Source organism: Oryctolagus cuniculus, chromosome 13, assembly GCF_051225735.1.
Source record: "Oryctolagus cuniculus isolate XC-2025 breed Fujian yellow rabbit chromosome 13, ASM5122573v1, whole genome shotgun sequence".
Classification (NCBI taxonomy): Eukaryota; Metazoa; Chordata; class Mammalia; order Lagomorpha; family Leporidae; genus Oryctolagus; species Oryctolagus cuniculus.
In genome coordinates this window covers 78,324,545-78,344,986 of record NC_142879.1, presented here as the reverse complement: position 1 = coordinate 78,344,986, position 20,442 = coordinate 78,324,545, and the positions used below count along the sequence as shown (strand labels likewise).

At 43.7% G+C, this 20,442-nt stretch overlaps 1 long non-coding RNA gene across 1 annotated transcript; it reads right to left on the bottom strand.

Annotated features, from left to right (window-relative positions):
* Positions 1 to 1,234: 1,234 nt before the first annotated feature.
* On the bottom strand, positions 1,235 to 7,297 carry LOC149122687 (uncharacterized). The gene is made up of 2 exons (XR_016219795.1): positions 5,736 to 7,297; positions 1,235 to 4,464 (listed from the first exon to the last, which is right to left on the bottom strand). It is a non-coding gene; the product is annotated as an uncharacterized LOC149122687 (long non-coding RNA).
* Positions 7,298 to 20,442: the final 13,145 nt, after the last annotated feature.

The following is a 20,442-nucleotide window of genomic DNA, read 5'->3' as shown; positions in this document are numbered from 1 at the left end:
TTTAGTACCCAGCTTCAGGCCCAGTCCAGGCCCAGGGCCATTGCAGGCATTTGGGGAGTGAACCAGGTGATGTCTCTGTCCCTGTCTCTGTCTCTGTCTCTCTGCCTCTCGAATAAATAAATGGTTTTCTTTTTTATTTTTTTAAGATTTATTTACTTGAGAGGCAGAGTTATAGAGAGAGGGAGAGACAGAGAGGTCTTCCATCCACGGGTTCACTCCCCAGATGGCTGCAGCAGCTGGAGCTAGGCTGATTGAAGCCAGGAGCCAGGAGCTTCTTCTGGGTCCAAGCACTTGGGCCATCTTCCATGGCTTTCCCAGGACATTAACAGGGAGCTGGATAGGAAGTGGAGCAGCCAGGACTTGAACTGGAGTGTGTGTGGGATGCCGGTGCCACAGGCAGAGGCTTAACCTACTCTGCCACGGCACTGGCCCAATAAATAGATTCCTTAAAAAGGCCCAGCCCAGCAATGGCCACTTCACATCTGTTCCAGTCCACTGGCTAGAACTCTTGATTTTTATCTTTTCATCAAGAGTTAATAAATGCCATATCAGCAGTTATTGAAATATGAGCTATTTTTGGACCCACTTAGGTGGTATCTCAACTAATTAAAATTTAATATTAAACCAATGTTGCTTTCTTTGACTAAACCCTACTTTGTTATATAGAGAGATACTGCTATGTTATACCTTGTGCTCATGTTTTTATTAGAATTTCCACTTCTCAATTTATGAATAAAATCAGTCTATACTTTTTATCTTATTTCCTATTTCTTCCCTTTTTTGCATTAATTTTCTGCTACCTTTGTAAGTGAATCAACATATGACCTACATAATGTGCAATGTACTTATTGAAGTCACAAGATTATAGCAGTCCTGTGAATCCTAAAATGCCATAGGTTGAACTTAAAAAAATGAAACCAAAAAAGTGAAAGGCAAAAGTTTAGCAGTTAACATGCTTACATCCCACATTGGGGTGCATTTGACTCTGTCCTGACTCCAACTTCCTGCGAATGTACACCCCAGGAAGCAGTGGTGATGGCTCAAGTGCTTGGGTTCCTGCCACCCATAGAGCTGAGTGGTGTTCCCATCTCCTAGCTTTGGTCCAGCCCCAGCTGTTGCAGATATTGGGGGAATGAACCAGAGAATGGAAGTGCTTGCGCGCGCTCTCTCGCTCTCTTTCTCTCCCCCCCTTCTCCCCACTCCTTCTCTCTATCTCTGTCTCTTTCTCTTTCTGCATCTCAAATTAAAAACAAACCCCCAAAATGAGCTAGTTGTGAAATAGCATTAAAAATAAAATATTTGGGGGCCAGCGCCATGGCTCACTTGGTTAATCCTCCGCCTGCAGCGCCGGCATCCCATATAGGCGCCGGGTTCTAGTCCCAGTTGCTCCTCTTCCAGTCTAGCTCTCTGCTGTGGCCCAGGAAGGCAGTGGTGGATGGCCCAGGTGCTTAGGCCCTACACACACATTGGAGACCAGGGGGAGGCACCTGGCTGCTGGCTTCAGATTGGTGTAGTCTGGCCGGCCATGGCAGCCATTTGGGGGGTGAACCAATGGAAGGAAGACCTTTCTGTCTGTCTGTCTCTCTCATTGTCTAACTCTATCTGTCAAATAAATAAATAAAAAATAAATAAAATATTTTTGTTTTATAAAGCCATTCATATGCTTGATTTGATCAATATGCAATAAAATAATCATTAAGAGTCCTGAGTTCTAATCTGTGCTCTGGTATCTTGGCCATCATCTTGAGCATCCGTCTCATCCATAAAGAAGGCATTGGCAGACTCCTAGAATGATATTTGCTGTAAATAACACTCTGACCTCAGAATCAACCCTTAAGGCTTCCTGGTCAGGCTGAAAGGCCTGCGAGAGCATTTCAGGCATGGAAAGCCAAGTCTCTGTGACAAAAAAAAAAATCCTACAGGAAGGATCTCTGTGAGACCTCAGAGGAAAGAAAGGGTCATCAAAAAGGATATACTCTTCTCTGAAGGGAGGAGAGAACATCCACTTTGCTTATGGCTGTGTCCAAATACTTAAGGAGTCTTGGTCACAAAAGGCTTCCATAGCCTTGGCAGCTCATGAAAAGAGCCTCAGATGATCACTGATGTCATAAATAAGAGTGTTAATTGTTAAAGGAACAACAGTAGTCACTGTGCACTTGCTCCTGATGTAGGACCTCTGTCCCTAATGAATTATAATATTAGAATCAACTGCAAATTTTCTCCCCAAACTGTATTCTATATGTTATGTGTGTGCATGGGTGCAAATTGTTGAAGTATATACTAAAAAAAGTATACTAAAGTCATACTAAAAATGATCCATAATGAAGAAGGAGATGGGAGAGAGGGAGGTGGGATGGGAGCTGGGCGAAGAGTGTATGAGGGAAAGAACCACTATATTCCTAAAGTTGTATCTATGAAAAAAATGCATTCATTAAATAAAAACTAAAAAAATTTATGGAAAATACATATCATGAAAAGATTATGCACAGATCTCAACTTTTTTGCACTGAATTAAAATTGTTCCTTAATTAAAAAAAAAAAAAGAAGAAGGTACTGGGTAGCTATGATGTCCAAAATCCCTTCCAACAGTTCAAATTTTCGTCTGAATTTCAAAGATGACTTTCTCAGTTCAGAAACCAAAAAAGACAGCATTCAAAACCAAAATTCTTCTTTGCCTTTGGTTTCCTACCTGAAAGAAAGGTGCATGTGTAAACAGCATGCATTTGTTAGCTTTGTATAAATAATAAAATTGCCACACTCTGCCCCTTGCCTTTAGGAAGTAGATAAAGCACAATGATAAGTCAGTCACTCAGTTGTGTCATGAGACCTTGTGAGGTCAATCAGTCATTCAGCAGATAATGAAAGGACTCTTGGCCCAGTTCTCTGCTGGGGAATAATGTGGTCTCTCATTTCCTGAAATTTAATCATAACAAAGGGAATGGTTTGAAATTTGACTTCCTTTATCAAGATAGAAGGGCTCAGATAAAGTAGAACTCCGGTTCCTGTGACTTGTCCCCAGTACACACAATTCCTGCACTTGGCATTTGAGCTGAGCTGCTCCTCAGGGCAGAGTTGCAGCCACCTTCGCTCAAGTGGGTACCCACAGTTACATGCACCAGTGCTCTTCAAAGAAAAGAGTACGGAGCTTTCCTTAATCTGTTATTGTATTAGATTAACAATTTGTAAAATTCACATTAACACGATTCTGCCCAAAACCAGGATTCTTCACTTAAAGGAATGATGTACTTCCCTGGAGCACTTGAAACAAGTCAGTTTCAGGGCCAGTGCCGAGTCCCGGCTGCTCCACTTCTATTCCAGCCAATCCAGCTCCTTATTAATGCACCTGGGAAAGCAGTGGAAGATGACCCACATGCTTGGGCCTCTGCACCCATTTGGGAGACCCAGATGACACTCATGGCTCCTGGCTTCCACATGTCCCAGCCCTGGCTGTTATAGCCATTTGGGGAATGAACCAGTGGATGGATGATTCATTCTCTCTCTCTCTCTCTCTTTCTCTCTTTCTCTCTTTCTCTCTAACTCTGACTTTCAAATAAATAAAAAAAAAGTCAGCCTCAGGGCTCAGGTCTGGCTTGCAATGCTTAAGACATCATACATGACACCAGTATTCCATATTAAAGTACTTAGGTTCAAGTTACAGTCCCACTTCCGATTCCAGCTTTCTGCTAATGTATACCCTGAGAGGCAGCAGTGATGGCTCAAGTACTTTGTTCCTTGCCATCTATGTGGGAGACCCAGATGAAGTTCCAGGCTCCCGACTCTGGCCCAGCCCTGCCTCAGATGTTGTACACATTTGGGAAGTGAATCAGTAGACAGAAGATTCTCTCTCTTTCTCTCTCTCTCTCTCTCTCTCTCTCTCTCTCTCGTGTGTGTGTGTGTGTGTGTGTGTGTATGTTTCTGCTTTTTTTAAATAAAAAATGAAAGTAAATCTTTAAAAGAAAGTCAACTTCCAAAAAAATTTTGGTCAATACTCAATGCTTTTTAACAATGTATCTCAAATGATCAAAGAATATGTTTTGACTATTATCTATAATCAAAAGCAATGGAAAGGGGCTGCCACTGTGGCTTAATAGGCTAAGCCTCTGCCTGTGGCCTTGCATCCCATATGGATGCCGGTTCAAGTTCCAGCTGCTCCACTTGTGATCCAGCTCCCTGCTAATGGCCTGGGAAAGCAGCAGAAGATGTCCCAAGTGCTTGGACCCTTCCACCCATGTGGGAGACCTGGAAGAAGCTTCCAGCTCCTGGCTTCAGATGGGCCCAACTTCCCCCATTGCAACCATCTGGAGAGTGAACCAGCAGATGGAAGACCTTTCTCTCTATCTCTCCCTCTCTCTTTCTGTAAATCTACCTCTCGAATAAATAAATAAAATCTTTAAAAAAATAATAAAAGCAGTGGAAAATAATCTTAATCAGGTCTGTTAAGCATCCAGAGATGATTTTAGATACCTCACATATGTGATCCCTGTTAAACATAAGAGTGGGAATAAGAGAGGGAAGAGATGTATAATTTGGGACATGCTCGGGCTGACTTGCCCCAATTGGTAGAGTTGGAAACATACCAGGGGATTCCAATTCAATCCCATCAAGGTGGCATGTGCCAATGCCATCTCACTACTCCAAGTGATCAATTTCAGTTCACAATTGATCATAATGAAAGGACTAAGAGTCAAAGGGAGCACATAAACAAGTCTAGTATCTGCTAACACCAACCGATAGAATAAATAAAGGGGAGAGTGATCCAACATGGGAAGTGAGATACTCAGCAGACTCATAGAATGGCGGATGTCCTAAATAGCACTCTGGCCTCAGAATCAGCCCTAAAGGCACTCGGATCTGGCTGAAAAGCCCATGAGAGTATTTCAGGCATGGAAAGCCAAGACACTCTGGCAAAAAGATCTCTGTGAGTGAGATCCCAGTGGAAAGAACAGGTCTTCAAAGAGGGAGGTGCCTTTCTCTGAAGGGAGGAGAGAACCTCCACTTTGACTATGACCGTGTCTAAACAAGATAAGAGTCGGAGAACTCAAGGGGCTTCCATAGCCTTGGAAACTCATAACTGGTGCATAGGGAGATTACTGATGCCATAAACAGGAGTGTCAATTGGTAAAGTCAACAACAGGAGTCACTGTGCACTTACTCCTCATGTAGGATCTCGGTCCTTAACGTGCTGTACACTGAGGCTTAATGCTATAACGAGTACTCAAACAGTATATTTCACTTTGTGTTTCTATGGGGGTGCAAACAACTGAAATCTTTACTTAATGTACACTAAACTGATCTTCTGTAAAAAAAAAAAAAAAAAAAAAAAAAAAGAAATTTTCAATTCCCAACTTGACTCTCACTGGGATTAAACATGACAATAGGTCTGATCTGATTTCATCATCATTTTAAAAAAATCATCTATTATTTTTCACTTTATGTTTCTGTGTGGGAGCAAACTGTTGAAATACTTACTTAAGGTATACTAAGCTGATCTTCTGTATATTAAGATAATCGAAAATGAATCTTGATGTGAATGGAAGGGGAGAGGGAGTGGGAAAGGGGAGGGTTGTTGGTGGGAGGGACGGTATGGGGGGGGAAGCCATTGTAACCCATGAGTCGTACTTTGGAAATTTATATTCATTAAATAAAAGATAAAAAAAAAAAAAAAAAGAAAGTATAAAAAAAAAAAAAGTTCTTTAATTTAAAAAACAAAAAAAAAACAAAAAAAAAAAAGATACCTCACATATGTACTAGATATAAAACTTGATCTCTCAGTCTAGGTGTGCATAAATCATCCCATTATTTCATTTCCTTATAGGTCAACTTCAAATCACCATTGCACTGAGACAAAAGAAGTCCAATTGTGGATGCCTCCTCCCACCCAGCACCTCTCCATGGTGATAAAAGGGCACACAGAGGAAAACATAACCTCCTTGTTCATAGCCACATGGTCCACTGGGGTCCCGTGGTCTGTGGCTCCCACATCAATCTTTGTGGTGAACCACAAAGTCATTTCCCTCAGTGCTCTCTCCCCACCTTTCTGGACATTGCTAGGAAGAGAACACCTGGTGATATAGGCAGGCAGATAGTATTAAACTGATTAGATTGGAACCTGGAGACCACACCTTCACCCTGCCCCCTTTTGTGATCTCATGCCCCTACCTGACCTCACCTGTATGCCCACCTGCCAATCAGACTATGTAACCACACCCCTTTGGAAGTGAATAAAAGGTATGGAGCACAGTGGGCCCTGCCCTTGTTGTCCTACACCTCCAGGTGCCCGGCCTTCCAGCTGCCTGCTCTCTGCTTTCCTGCCCACACTATGCTACCTGTGGCTGCTCCTAACCACACACTTTGCTCCACATGGCTCTTGGCCTGCTCTCTGCCTGGTATGAATCCAACTTACATTTCTAGACTTCTTTCTATCCTAAATAAAGCCCTCATTTTTCTGTGTATTTCTCTCACTGAATAAATGCTAAAACTTTACCATATCACCTGTTTTATTCAAGCTGAAATTCAGAATTCTTATCTGAATAGACAGCCAGGACCCTCAACATTATTATTATTAAAATTATCAATAAGGCTAGCCAATTTCAGGCACCATCAAATTGTTTTCCCCTTCTTAGTTCTAAGTAACTGCCCTTCTCTCAAATGCTATAGCTCCTTGTTTCTGCTCACAGCATAATCTCATCAAGAAGCCAAGGCCAGGCCGGCGAGGTGGCTCACTTGGTTAATCCCCCGCCTGCAGCGCCGGCATCCCATATGGGTCTCCCGCACAGGTGGCAGAGGTACAAGCACCTGGACCATCTTCTGCTGCTTTCCCAGGTGCACTAGCAGGGAGGTGGATCAGAAGTGGAGCAGCTGAGACTCAGACAGGCACTCTTATGGAATGATGACATCACAGGAGACAGTTCAACCTGCTGCACCATGATGCTGGCCTCATGGTGATCTTAAAAATCAGCTTCAGTAGGACTTAAATTTGATTTTACATTTCTTTGTTTTTTTTTTTTAAAAAAAGGCATGGTGTTAGAATCTTGGAACACAAGCACTGAGAAGTCTAAATCCATGCCTTAAAATATTCAGCATTTAAGAGTGAAGAAGAGGGGTCCACTCAGTTGTGTAGCTGCTAAAGTCGCTGCCTGCAATGCCAGTATCTCATATGAGTGTCAGTTCAAGTCTCAGCTGCTCCACTTTCAATTCAGCTCCCCACTAATGTGCCTGGGAGAGCAGCAGAAGATGACCCAAGTCTTTGGGCCCCTGCACCCACATGGGAGACCCGGAAGAAGCTCCTGGCTCCTGGCTCCTGACCAGCCCAGCTCCAGCTGTTCCAGCCATCTTGGGGGGGGAGGAGAGATTGAACCAGAAGATGGAGGATTCATTCTCTCTCTCTCTCTCTCTCTCTCTCTCTCTCTCTCTCTCATTCAGTAACTCTGCCTTTCAATAAAATAAACAATCAATCATTAAAAAAAGGAGTGAAAGAGAGGGCAAGGAGATACAAAATGAGGTGACAGGTGCAGTCATCAACCCATTTTCAGGTTTTTGCTTTGTGTGGGAATTGGGGATGGTTTCAGAAAGGAGAAGCTATCTTAACTGAGCTCTAAAGCAAAGACAGAAACTATCCAAGGAAACAAAGTTGGATGTGCAAGAAGATAAGCCAAGGAAACACCAAAAGCCTGTGAAATTGGGTAAATTCCTGGGAAGCCAAAGTTGATCTATTCCTGCACAAGAAGCAGAAGTACTGAAATCAAATGGAAGAATAATCTTAAGATCAGTAAATTATTATCCTTTGTGTGTCACATCAGACAGGAACTTAACAATATATCCGTGCAAAAGATCAGTGTCAGGGAGAGGTTCAAGTTCAGACTCACCGTACACTGACTCAGCTACATCACCACTACAGAGGCACTGTGGGACAGTGCAGTGCCCTTGCACATGCCAATGAGTGTTTTTCTGTCCTGTCTACAGAAATGCTACCCTTCTTCATCAGCTGACTCGCACCTGCCTGGCCTGTCTGCCTCTGAGTAAAGATAAGAGCAGGAGTTGCCCCACCTCTAGTAGCAATGTGACCATCACTGAAAAAAAGCAAATATCATTACTGAAAACATATTCAGAGGTCCGTGTTGTGGCAGGGCAGGTAAAGCTGCTGCCGGCAATGATGTCATCCCATATGGGCACCTGTTCACGTGTGTCCCAGCTGCTCTTCTTCCAACCCAGCTCCCTGATAATGGCCTGGGAAAAGTAAAGGAAGACAGTTCAAGTGCTTGGGACCCTGTCACCCAGGTGGAAAAAGCTCCTGGCTCCTGGCTTCAGACTGGCCCAGCCCTGGCTGTTGCAGCCGTCTGAGGAATGAAACAGTGGATGGAAGATCTCTCTCTCTCTCTCTCTCTCTCTCTCCCTCTGTAACTTTCACATAAATAAATATTAACAACAACAACAACAAAAATTACATGCAGAATGCATCCTTGTAGATTGTCAAGTGCTTTGTCTCCCCAGCAGTGAGAGTCATTGATGCTCAGTGAGCCACAGCACCATCCAGACCAGGACTTCCAGTCCTACAAAAGACAGCATTGGGGAAAATAGAACTTTAGCATCTTATGTGGGCACATCAAGCAGTTCATGGAAAATACAACTAAAATAGAAATTTATCTTGGTGCAAAGTATTTCAAAATCCATAATACTCATTTTCCATGAACTTTTTGAAGACCCCCCCATAGTTGTCAAGCTAAAGAGAAGGCAACAGATGTAATTTGTGTTCTTTTGTTCTGTCAGAGAAAGAAATGAAATCAAAATGCATCAGCACAGGTTTTAGGCTCTGTGACAAGACAGAGTTAAACGAGACATGTTCCTAAGGAGCATACATGAGAGAAAATAAGACATTATGCAAACTATCTCAACAACAGTTGGTACAGCTCAGCATGCTCTTCAACGTGCTTGACATCACTTGCAGTCACCAAATCTGCATTCTTTTGACACCAACAGATTCAGGACCTCTTCAGGGAACACTTGCTTTGGAATGTGTGGCAAAGATTCTTCTGGAAGGCCACATAAATCATTCAGGACCATTTACAACTGCAGTGCTCCTGACCAACTGCCTACAACTGAGCTCTAGCCTTCTAGAATATTCTGAAGATGAACAATGCACCGATCAATAGAATATGTTGACTCTGCTCTCCTTTGTAGTCTCCCTTCCCTTCCTGAAGCCTGCTTCTATGGGAACCACCCAAGGACAATCTGTAATGGCTACTCAAGGAGGAACTGTATTGAGCTCACAGAGCTGTGTTTCAGGGAAGTGTGTTTGCCTTGGCTTAAACCTACATGTGTCAACCCAGGCTAAGTCATAGCATGAGTTCACACCTGTTGTTTTTAACTTTTGCTCAAGAGATCAGATTGATTTACAAGATAAACAGACAGCTAGCCAAGAAGTGTCTTTCTTCGCACCTTCTCTTAGTTCTGGTCAGTTCCTTAAATAAATAGAACATAGTGATTTATGGTTCCAGCCCAACTATTTTTTTTAATTGTGCATTTTTTTAAACTTTTATTTAATGAATATAGATTTCCAAAGTACAGCTTACGGATTACATTGGCTTCCCCCCCGCCAATGACTTCCCTCCCACCCGCAACCCTCCCCTTTCCCGCTCTCTCCCCTTCCATTCTTATCAAGATTCATTTTCAATTGTCTTTACATACAGAAGATCAGTTTAGTATACATTAAGTAAAGATTTCAACAGTTTGCACCCACATAGAAACAGAAAGTGAAAAATACTGTTTGAGTACTCGTTATAGCATTAAATCTCAATGTACTGCACATAAAGGACAGAGATCCTACATGAGGAGTAAGTGCACAGTGACTCCTGTTGTTGACTTTACAAATCGACACTCCTGTTTATGGCATCAGTAATCTCCCTATGCTCTAGTCATGAGTTTCCAAGGCTATGGAAGCCTTTTGAGTTCGCCAACTCTTATCTTATTTAGACAAGGTCATAGTCAAAGTGGAAGTTCTCTCCTCCCTTCAGAGAAAGGTACCTCCTTCTTTGAAGACCTGTTCTTTCCACTGGGATCTCACTCATAGAGATCTCTCATTTAGGTGGTGGGGTTTTTTGTTTGTTTGTTTTTTTGTTTTTTTGTTTGTTTGTTTTTTTGCCAGAGTGTCTTGGCTTTCCATGCCTGAAATACTCTCATGCAGCCCAACTATTAAGAGCTGCATGGGGCCAGCACCGCGGCTCACTAGGCTGATCCTCTGCCTTGCGGCGCCAGCACACCGGGTTCTAGTCCCGGCCGGGGCGCCGGATTCTGTCCCGGTTGCCCTTCTTCCAGGCCAGCTCTCTGCTGTGGCCAGGGAGTGCAGTGGAGGATGGCCTAAGTGCTTGGGCCCTGCACCCCATGGGAGACCAGGAGAAGCACCTGGCTCCTGCCATCGGATCAGCGCGGTGCGCCAGCCGCAGCGCGCCAGCAGCGGCAGCCATTGGAGGGTGAACCAACGGCAAAGGAAGACCTTTCTCTCTGTCTCTCTCTCTCACTGTCCACTCTGCCTGTAAAAAAAAAAAAAAAAAGCTGCATGGGGCCAGCATTGTGGTGTAGCAGATTAAGCCACTGCCTGTGATGCTGGCATCCCAAATGGGCACTGGTTCGAATACTGGCTCCTCCACTTCCAATCCCAGCTCCTTGCTAATGCATCTGGGAAAGCAGTAGAAGACAGCCCAAGTGCTTGGGCCCCTGCGTCCACGTGGGAGACCTGGAAGAACCCCCTGGCTCCTGACCTCAGCCTGGTCCAGCCCTGGCCATTTGGGGAGTGAACCAGCAAATGGAAGCTCGCTCTCTCTCACTGTGTGTGTGTGTGTGTGTGTGTGTGTGTGTATGTCTGTGTAACTCAGCCTTTGAAATAAATGAATAAATCTTTCAAAAAACAACAATAATATGAAAGAGCTGCTTTGGTCTGCCGATCTAATGTATGTTTGTCCATCTACATTCCTTTTTTAAGAATTATTTTATTTATTTGAAAGAGTTACAGAGAGAGGTAGAGCCAGAGAGAGAGAGGTCTTCCATTCCACTGGTTCACTCTCCAAATAACCGCAATGGCCGGAGCTGTGCTGATCCGAAGCCAGGAGCCAGGAGCCTCATCCAGGTCTCCCATGCGGGTGCAGGAGCCCAAGGGTTTGGGCCATCTTCCATTGCTTTCCCGGGCCATAGCAGAGAGCTAGATCGGAACAGGAGCAGCCGGAACTCGAACCGGAGCCCATATGGGATGCCAGCTCTGCAGGCTGGGGCTTTAACCACTGCGCCACAGCACCGGCCCCACCATCCACATTCTTGACATGCGAACAGACTGATGCCCCTTGGGAAGCTGTGAGCAGAATGAAGAGACACTGGCCTTTAAGAACACCTGTGACTCAAGATGGTCAACAAAAATAGGGATGCATGAAGTAAACCTAGAACCACAGACATGAAAGAACATCCCTTTGTGATGTGGTGAGAAGGGAAGTCAGCATACACAAAAGTATCAGGGTACTTCAAAAAGTTTGTGGAAAGAGGGCACGAGTTTGATGTAACAGTTAGGTTGCCACTCAAACTCAGGCATTCTGACATGGGATGCAGGTTTCAAGTCCTGGCTTGGATTCTAATCCAGTTTCCTGCTGTTGTGCACCCTGGGAGGCAGTAGGTGATGGCTCAAGTACTTGGGTCTTTGCTACCTACATAGGAGACCTGGATTAAGTTCCAGGATAATACTGACTTTGACCTCACCCAGCCCTGGCTGTTGCATCACTGAGGGAGTGAACCAGCAAATGGGAGATTTGTGTGTGTGTGTGTGTGTGTGTGTGTGATTCTATTTGAACTAACTAAATAGATAATTGTAGAAGATTAATTGACTTTTAAAAGTTCATGGAAATTTTAATGTCAAAGTATGAGTTTATTTTGGTACAGCCATTTTTTATAAGTTGTAGGAAAACCATATTATGAATAAAACTATTTTTGCAAGAAAATAAACCTCTCTACTTTTTCAACAAACTATGAAGTCTACTCTCATATTCTCCTACTATTTGACGTAGCCTTGAAAATGCCGTGGTGGGGAACTATTATTCATCTATATTAAGAAGCCTCCTACTCAAATGCAAATGCTCCTAAGGTGATTCTTCACATATGCTCAACAACCTACATCATGTACCCCTAATGGAGGCATCTAACCACGGTTCCTGCAGCAGTAAATATTTTGCTTTCCTTCAATGATGCTACCATATTCCCTACCTGGCCACATCAACAAGGTGTCGGCAAAGTGCAGGAAGGACACTCCATGGACATGTCTCCTCCTGATTCTGACTGCACTTTGTCACCCAGGCCCTGAGGCAGTCTGCTCCTGAGTCTGGGTCACAAAGCACACTTTGCAAATCCAGCCTATGTCCTAGCTAGGGATTAAAGAGCATATTTCAGTTTCTCTAGGAAACTGCCCAAAATCATTTGTACCATGAAAGACCCTTCTCTCCTGCACATCAACCAAGGAAACTGCATAGTAAAGAGAGAAAGGACACTTAAACTTCACACTAACAGCTATCTACCTCAATCTCTTTTACCTGTTATACCATATCTGACTTCCAGCAAAAAATTATAAGACATGAGAAAAGGCAAAAAAAAAAAAAAAAAAGTCTGAAGAGACAGCACAGTCATCAGAACCATACTCAAATGTGGCAGAGATTTTGAAATTATTAGACCAGAAACTTAAAATAACCGTGATTAATGCCAGCGCCGCGGCTCAATAGGCTAATCCTCCGCCTTGTGGCGCCGGCATACCAGGTTCTAGTCCCGGTTGGGGCACCGGATTCTGTCCCAGTTGCCCCTCTTCCAGGCCAGCTCTCTGCTATGGCCCAGGAGTGCAGTGGATGGCCCAAGTCCTTGAGCCCTGTACCCCATGGGAGACCAGGAGAAGCACCTGGCTCCTGGCTTCGGATCAGCGCGGTGCGCCAGCCGCAGTGCGCCAGCCATGGTGGCCATTGGAGGGTGAACCAACGGCAAAGGAAGACCTTTCTCTCTGTCTCTCTCTCTCACTGTCCACTCTGCCTGTAAAAAAAAAAAAAAAAAAAAAAAAAAAAAAAAGTGATTGATACACTAATGGCAAAAGTAGACAACAAGCAAAACCAGACTGGCAATGGAAGCAGAGAGGCTGAAACTCCAAAAACAAATTGAAAGGAAATGCTAGAATAAAAAAAACTATCACAGAAATGAAAAAAAAATGTTTTTGATCAGCATATTAGCAGTCTGAACATAGCTGGGTGAAGAATCAGTGGGTCTGAAGAGGTGTCAACTAATCTCCAGAACTGAAATGCAAAGAGAAAAGATAATGAAAGAGATAGAGCTGAATATTCAACAACTGTGAGAAATTACAAACAATGCAATATGCATGTAATGAGAATTTCCAAAGGAAAAGAGAGAAAGAAACAGGACAAACATATTTGAAGGATGAATGAGAATTGTCCAAAATTAATGGCAGATACCAAACCACCACACAAGGAAGTTCAGAGTACATCAAGCAAGATAAATACAAAAATGTCTCCCAGGATGCTAGAATTGGGAACAAAGCCAGAACTTGAACCCAGGCACTCTTATGTAGGACGTGGGAGTAAGAACTGATGTCTCACCTGCCACACCAAATGCCTGCCCCTGTAGTCTCTTCAACTTACTGAGGCCTGCGGTCTTCTCACAATCAGAATAAAAATGTTTAAACTGAGGAGCCTTGTTCCCCAAAGCCACACAGTTCCTGCAGGGGGTGGACCTGAGAACATGCAATGAGCCCTCAAGGGTCTCTTACACATATACAACTACCCTCTCTCCGGACAATTCGACAAAAAGATGAGGATCCATGAATCTGAGAACGAATCCGGTCCCCATCAACCCTTTTCCACTACCATCTGCTGGCCTGTAGTTTCTATCTTCCTAACAGGAAAAACTTGATTTTATATTATCATACTATCATCTCCATTATGATCATTTACAGGACGAAATTCATGCTGTGAGTCCTCCGTACTTTATTCTTTGGCCTCAATAGAAACTTCCATTTTTAATTTTCTCGGGATGTCAAGCCCATGAACTCATTTAAGAATCTACTTAGAAACCCACCTAGTCTTGGCTCTATTGCCTTTCATAAAGCAGGGCTTCAGTCTCATGGGCCTCGTTCTGGAAGGAAGACCTTAGGCTGCAATGCCAAGAAATGAAGACAGAGGGAGATTAAACTTTAGTTAACATCTGAAAGTGTGCCCCACTACAATTTTTTCAAGAAGATTATGATTTAACAGATATTCTCTTAGGCCTGCTTGGTCTATGGGAAAGCCAGAGGGACATAAATATGTCAGGAGAAGAAATCTCAAAGAGCTATCTTACCCTCAGTAGAAAGTACTTACCCTTAGTAGCTGCTACTGGTGCTCCAATATCTCTTCTTCTTCTTTTTTTAAGATTTATGTACATACATATCAATTTACTTGAAATGCAGAGTGATGGGGAAATGGGTGGGGTGGATATCTTCCGTCTTCTGACTCACTACCTAATGGCCACAGCAGCTGGGGCTGGCCAGGCTGAAGCCAAGAGCCAGGAACTCCATCCGGGTCTCCCACATGTAAGAACCCAAGCACTTGGGCCTCCCTTTGCTGCTTTCCCAGGCACACTAACAGGGAGCTGTATCAGAATTTAAGTAGCCAGGACTCTCCCTAGCATGCCAATGTGGGATGCCAGTGCTGGAAACAGTGGTTCAATCCCTTGTGCCACAACACCAGCCCCTCTCTTATCTTCTTATTCTATCAACATGCCAAATGCTTATCTGGGTGTGTGGTTGCAAAGAATCAAAACTGCATTTTCAAGCTTCACTTGAGATGTTTTTTGTGTGCCCTAAGATGAACTCTGCATCTATGCCTTAGCTTGACTAAAGTAATGCTGCTCGCTATAACAAATCAATTCTAAACTCTCAAAAACTTTACCAACTAAAAGTTTACAGGTGAACACGAACATGTTGGCAGAGTTCCTAAAAGAGCCCATGCATTTTCCCACCCCCAGACAAGTTAGCAAATATTTGTAATATTTGTTGAATGCCTTCCATAGAATTGAAAGCACACAAGTTTTTTCTAGAGACACAACATGAACCAGATCTAATCTTGCCATCAAGGTGCTATCAGTCCAGAGGGGAAAAACAAACAGTGTACAACTCAAGATAAAACAATGGAGCAAACACTGTATACAGTGTAAGAACAGGCTATCTCACCACAGAGGAAGAAAACAGATCAGTTCTGTCTAGTAGAGATAAAGAAGTCGTGATGCTGGAAGTGACCCTAGAATTGGAGCTTTGTTGATGAGTGGAATGTTTCCAGAGAAGGGAATTTCAGGTAGAGGAGACAGCTAAGCAAAGATATCACGGCGTGAAGGCAGCTAGTCAAATGTGGTTGTGATGTAAACAACGAGAAACATTTTGGAATCTTGTTTCCTATCTGTCTCATCATATCTATTTACTGACATCTTATCCCATCTTATCCTGGATCTACCAAGAAGCATCCCTTAACAACCTTGCCTACCCCCAGGCATGCTGCCAAGCACAACGTCTAATTAATCTTTAGAAACCCAACAAGTAGTGTTCAATGCCTCCCCTCACAGAAGGGCCTTCAGAAATCAAAGTTAATGACCCCAGCTTCATTTGTGCAATAGCAAATATCACTGGTCTTTGTCAAACAACTGGAAATTTTACTCTCCTGCTGCCCCAGTAGCTAGTTAATGGTTAGTTTCTAATTGTCGCTTCATTCTGCCTGCCGGGAGGTTCTGTGTGACTCAGAGCTCAACTGACATTCCAGGAGGTCACTGTGGAGACACTGCTCCAAACGTGACTCCAGGCACACAGGCCATGGGCACAGCAGGCATGGGACAAAGGAGCCTGTCTCCCTTCCAGGTGCTCATATATCACCCAAGTTTCTGGGAAAAGGTAACAAGACACTTGCTGCTTATCCAAATGCATTCATACTCTGATAGAACAGGAAAAATAGTCTGTTCAGCCCACTCTTATAAGAGCAAATGCTATTTTCTAAGGTCGATATAAAAAAAAAAGAACCTTCTGACTGCCTGCACAGCCAAGAACATTTCAGTCCTTCCAAATTTCTAAAAATAAGCATAGGCATGTTAGATATTTGATCATTAATGCTCATAAGATAGCTTAATATTAAAGCAAAAATTGATTTAATAGAAAAATGGCCATTAGGATAATTTAAATGTTCACTATACTTGAGTATAGAATTTAAATTTGCATACATATAGGCCATATAATGATATGTCTTCATTTGAAAGATGAAAGTATTTCAGAGTAAAAACAACAAAAAATTATTAGCTGAGACAAGTGTGGTGGCACAGCAGGTTAAGCCACCACGTGGGAAGCCTGCATCCCATATCAGAGCACCTGTTCAAGTCCTGGCTATTCTGCTTCCAATCCAGCCCCCTGCTAATGCACCTGGGAAGCAGCAAATGATGGATCAAGTATTTGAGTCCCTGTCACGCATGTGGGAGATGTGGATGAAGATTCTGGCTTCAGCCTGGCCCAGCCCCAGCTGTTACAGGCATCCGGAGAGTGAACCAGAGAAAGGAAAAATTTCTCTGTCCATTTCTTCCTCTCTCAATCTGTCACTCTGGCTTTCAAATAAATTAGTAAATCATTTTTAAAAATGGTATTAGCTATTGAGGTATTGTAATCTTATGTATGATTAATGATCTACTAGTAATAATAACAACTGAAATTAATTAAGCAATAGCCATATGGTAGATAGCACCCTAAGAGCTTATGCATCTGATTCAAACAACATCCCTTTAATTCAAACAACAACCCCAGAACAGTAGTCCTGTTATTATCCCATTCTGCAGGTGGGAACAGAGACCTGCATAGATCCCCTAGGGAGGAGGTGGAAAAAACAAGTGTGTAATTTCAGTCTGTCTGAGACTAAAACCAGTGATTTTGACATTGTCTCTGTACTGTCTCCTTGAATGACTGCTAAATGTCTACTCAGTCATCAAACACATTTTTTTAATTTATTTGACAGGTAGAGTTATAGACAGAGAGACAGAGAGAAAGGTCTTCCTTCCATTGGTTCACCCCCAAATGGCTGCTACGGCCGGCACTGCACTGATCTGAAGCCAGGAGCCAGGTGCTTCTTCCTGGTCTCCCATGCGGGTGTAGGGCCCAAGCACTTGGGCCATCCTCCACTGCCCTCTCGGGCCACTGTAGAGAGCTGGACTGGAAGAGGAGTGACCGGGACTAGAACGTGGCACCCATCTGGGATGCTGGCACCACAGGCAGAGGATTAACCAAGTGAGCCACAGTGCCAGCCCCCTAAACACATTTTTATTGAACATCTGCATGTATGCACCGTGCTAAGTACTAGCAGAAAAAATGTGCATAAAATACAGAATACTCTTAGCAAGCCTTGGTCTAGTAGTCCATATCAAATTTAGTTTTAAAATTACCATGCTGAGGGCCGGCACCGTGGCTCAGTTGGCTAATTCTCTGCCTGTAGTGCTGACATCCCATATGGGTGCCGGGTTCTAGTCCTGGTTACTCCTCTTCCAGTCCAGCTCTCTGCTGTGGTCCAGGAGGGCAGTGGAGGATGGCCCAGGTCCTTGGGCCCTGCACCCGCATGGGAGACCAGGAGGAGGCACCTAGTTCCTGGCTTCAGATCAGCACATCGCTGGCCGTAATGGCCACTTGAGGGGTGAACCAATGGAGGGAAGACCTTTCTCTCTGTCTCTCTCTTTCACTGTCTATAACTCTACCTGTCAAATTAAAAAAAAAAAATTACCATGATAGCAATTTTATCTACAATAGCCCCAAACTGGAAAGAATCAAAACGTCCTTCAGAAGTAAAATGGTTAAAAATAAACTGGCACACACATATCATGGAGTACTACTCACCACTGAAAAAGAAGGAAGTGGTAATGCATTTTGCAACTTGGAGGGATCTCAAAGGAAGTAGGCTGAGTGAAAAAGAGTCGCTAAAAGATGACATACTGTATGGATCCATTGATGCACCATTCTTGAATGATAAAATGACAGAGATGGAGGAGAGATTAGTATTTCCCAGAGGGGTAGGGATGGTGGAGAGGGATATACAGCTACAAGGGATAGCCTGAAAGAGACTTATGGTGAGGGAGCAGTCTGTATCTTGATTTTGGTAGTGGTTACCAGAATCTACAAACGTGAAAAAACTGCAAAAATTACCCACACTGAGACAGACAGTGAGGTATGGAAAACACGAAATGTGGACAAGTTTATGGGCCAACATCAGCATCCTGGTGGTGATATTGTTCTACAGCTATGTAAGAAGCTAAGTTACATGTTGGGAGGGGGGGATGATTGGATGAAAGAGACAAGGACCGCCTGCATAATTTTTTGAAATTTCCTTGAACCTATGACTATTTCAAAAGTTTTCTTTTTTTAAAATGTATTTACTACACAAGTATTCTCCTTTATTAAAGACTATTTAACCCCACCAGTAAGCTGCAACTTCTTAGGGCAAAAAGTCTCAGGGTTGAAGGCAAAATGGAAAGATTTCAGCATACTTAACAGAACTAAATTGGTGTTGTTACAGCTGATGGTTAAACAATTAGAGCAGTTAACCTGTAACTAACTATTCTACCAGGAATCAAATGATAATCTCCTATGCAGAGATTTTATTTTCTAAATTATTATCTGAAGTATATTTATGATGCATACATGCAAATAATCACCCCTTCTATCTCATGCTGGTTTTTTTTTTTTTTTGGTAGAACTTCCCTGTTTGTTGTTTATATAATGTACCACCCATTATCCTGATCCAAAGGTCAAAACCCCACACAATCAAGATAGCATTTGGCCGATGATGCAATCTAAATGACCAAAAACTTCTCTTGGATCCACGGAAATTTTGGTCCTGTTTTTATCAAAATATTCTAATTCCCTAACAGACTCTCTGTGCATCCTAAATTGTCGAACACAAGCTGCCATACTCTGGTTTCCCCTCAGGTCGTAGAAATCTTCTGCCTTTTACCAGATGCCATAGATTTTAAGAGATCCTGGGTTCAGAGCTATTCAAGCATGAAAAGCTTGGGTGACCATCCTGCAGCTTAAAGAAGCGTCCCCTGTGCATTTGTCTGAAGGACAGACTTCTCCCTACTGCCATCCAGAAAATGTTTCCATGTATGGTGTTGTAAGCCCTCCATTCGGAACACAAACAAAAGCTTCCTTTGTGCATGGGAAGACAGTGTGTGGGGAAGAGGAAAATTGTGTGGTTATTTGTACTCACTAGATGATCTCATGAGAAAATTTCCAGGGACCCGAGCACGGATGTCTGTGTGCGAGGACAGCCCAGCTGATCCCGAGGACCTGTGAGTCACTCACAGAGATTAGGGATGTGGTATTGCTGTGACGGAGCGTCAGCTACTTCCTGTCTGTGCCGGGCTGCAGGAAGAGCCCAGCTGAGTCACCCAGCACTGGCCTCTCAGTACCTTCTCACCACACCTCCTTCTGTGAGTCACTGCCAGGCTATGCATCTTCAAGAGCAGCCGTGTCCTTGGGCAGACGGGACTGACAGCAGCTTCCAGCAGCCAAGTAAGCCCTGCTGTTCATAACAGAGAAGGCCCCCAGAAGGAAAAGGTGGCCACATCCCCACCCCCAGGTACAATGTCACCAGGGTCTGAGCTGAATGGTGAAAGGGGCCCTAGGTCAGGAGCCTCAGGGTGGAGGCAACCCAGGAATCACCTAACCAAAAGGCCCTTGGACATCATCCACAACACAAATGGACAGAATTCAGGAATAGGTTGAAAAAAAGAAGGGGAGATGCAGGAGGGTGGGTGGCATTGTGGTACAGCGGGTTAAGCTTCCACTTGCAAAGCTAACATCACATATGTGCACTGCTTCAAGTTCCAAGTTCCACTTCTGATCCTGCTCCCTGCTAATGGCTAAGAAAGCAGCGTAAGATGACCCAAGAACTTGGGCCCCTGCCACCTACATGGAAGACTCAGAGGAAGCTCCTGGCTCTTGGCTTTGGCCCAGCACTGACCATGGCAGCCATCTGGGGAATGAACCAGCAGATATAAGATCTCTCTCTCTCCCTCTCTCTCCCCCTCTCTTTCTCTCCCTCTCTTTCTCTCTCACTCTCTCTCTCTCTCTGTGTGTGTGTGTGTAAAACTGCCTTTCAAAGAACAAATGAATCTTTTAAAAAAAAAAGAAAAAAAAAAGGTTAGTGTTGCAGTGTAATGGGTAAAGCTGCTGCCTGAGACTCCAGCATCCCCTACGGGCACTGGTTTGAGTCCTGGCTGCTCCACTCTGATCCCGCTCCTTTCTAATGCACCTAGAAAAGCAGTTAAAGATGGTCCAAATGCTTGGGCATGCAAAAGGGAGACCCAGATGGATTTCCTGGCTCCTGGCTCCTGGCTTTGGCCTTGCACAGCCATCTAGGAAGTGAA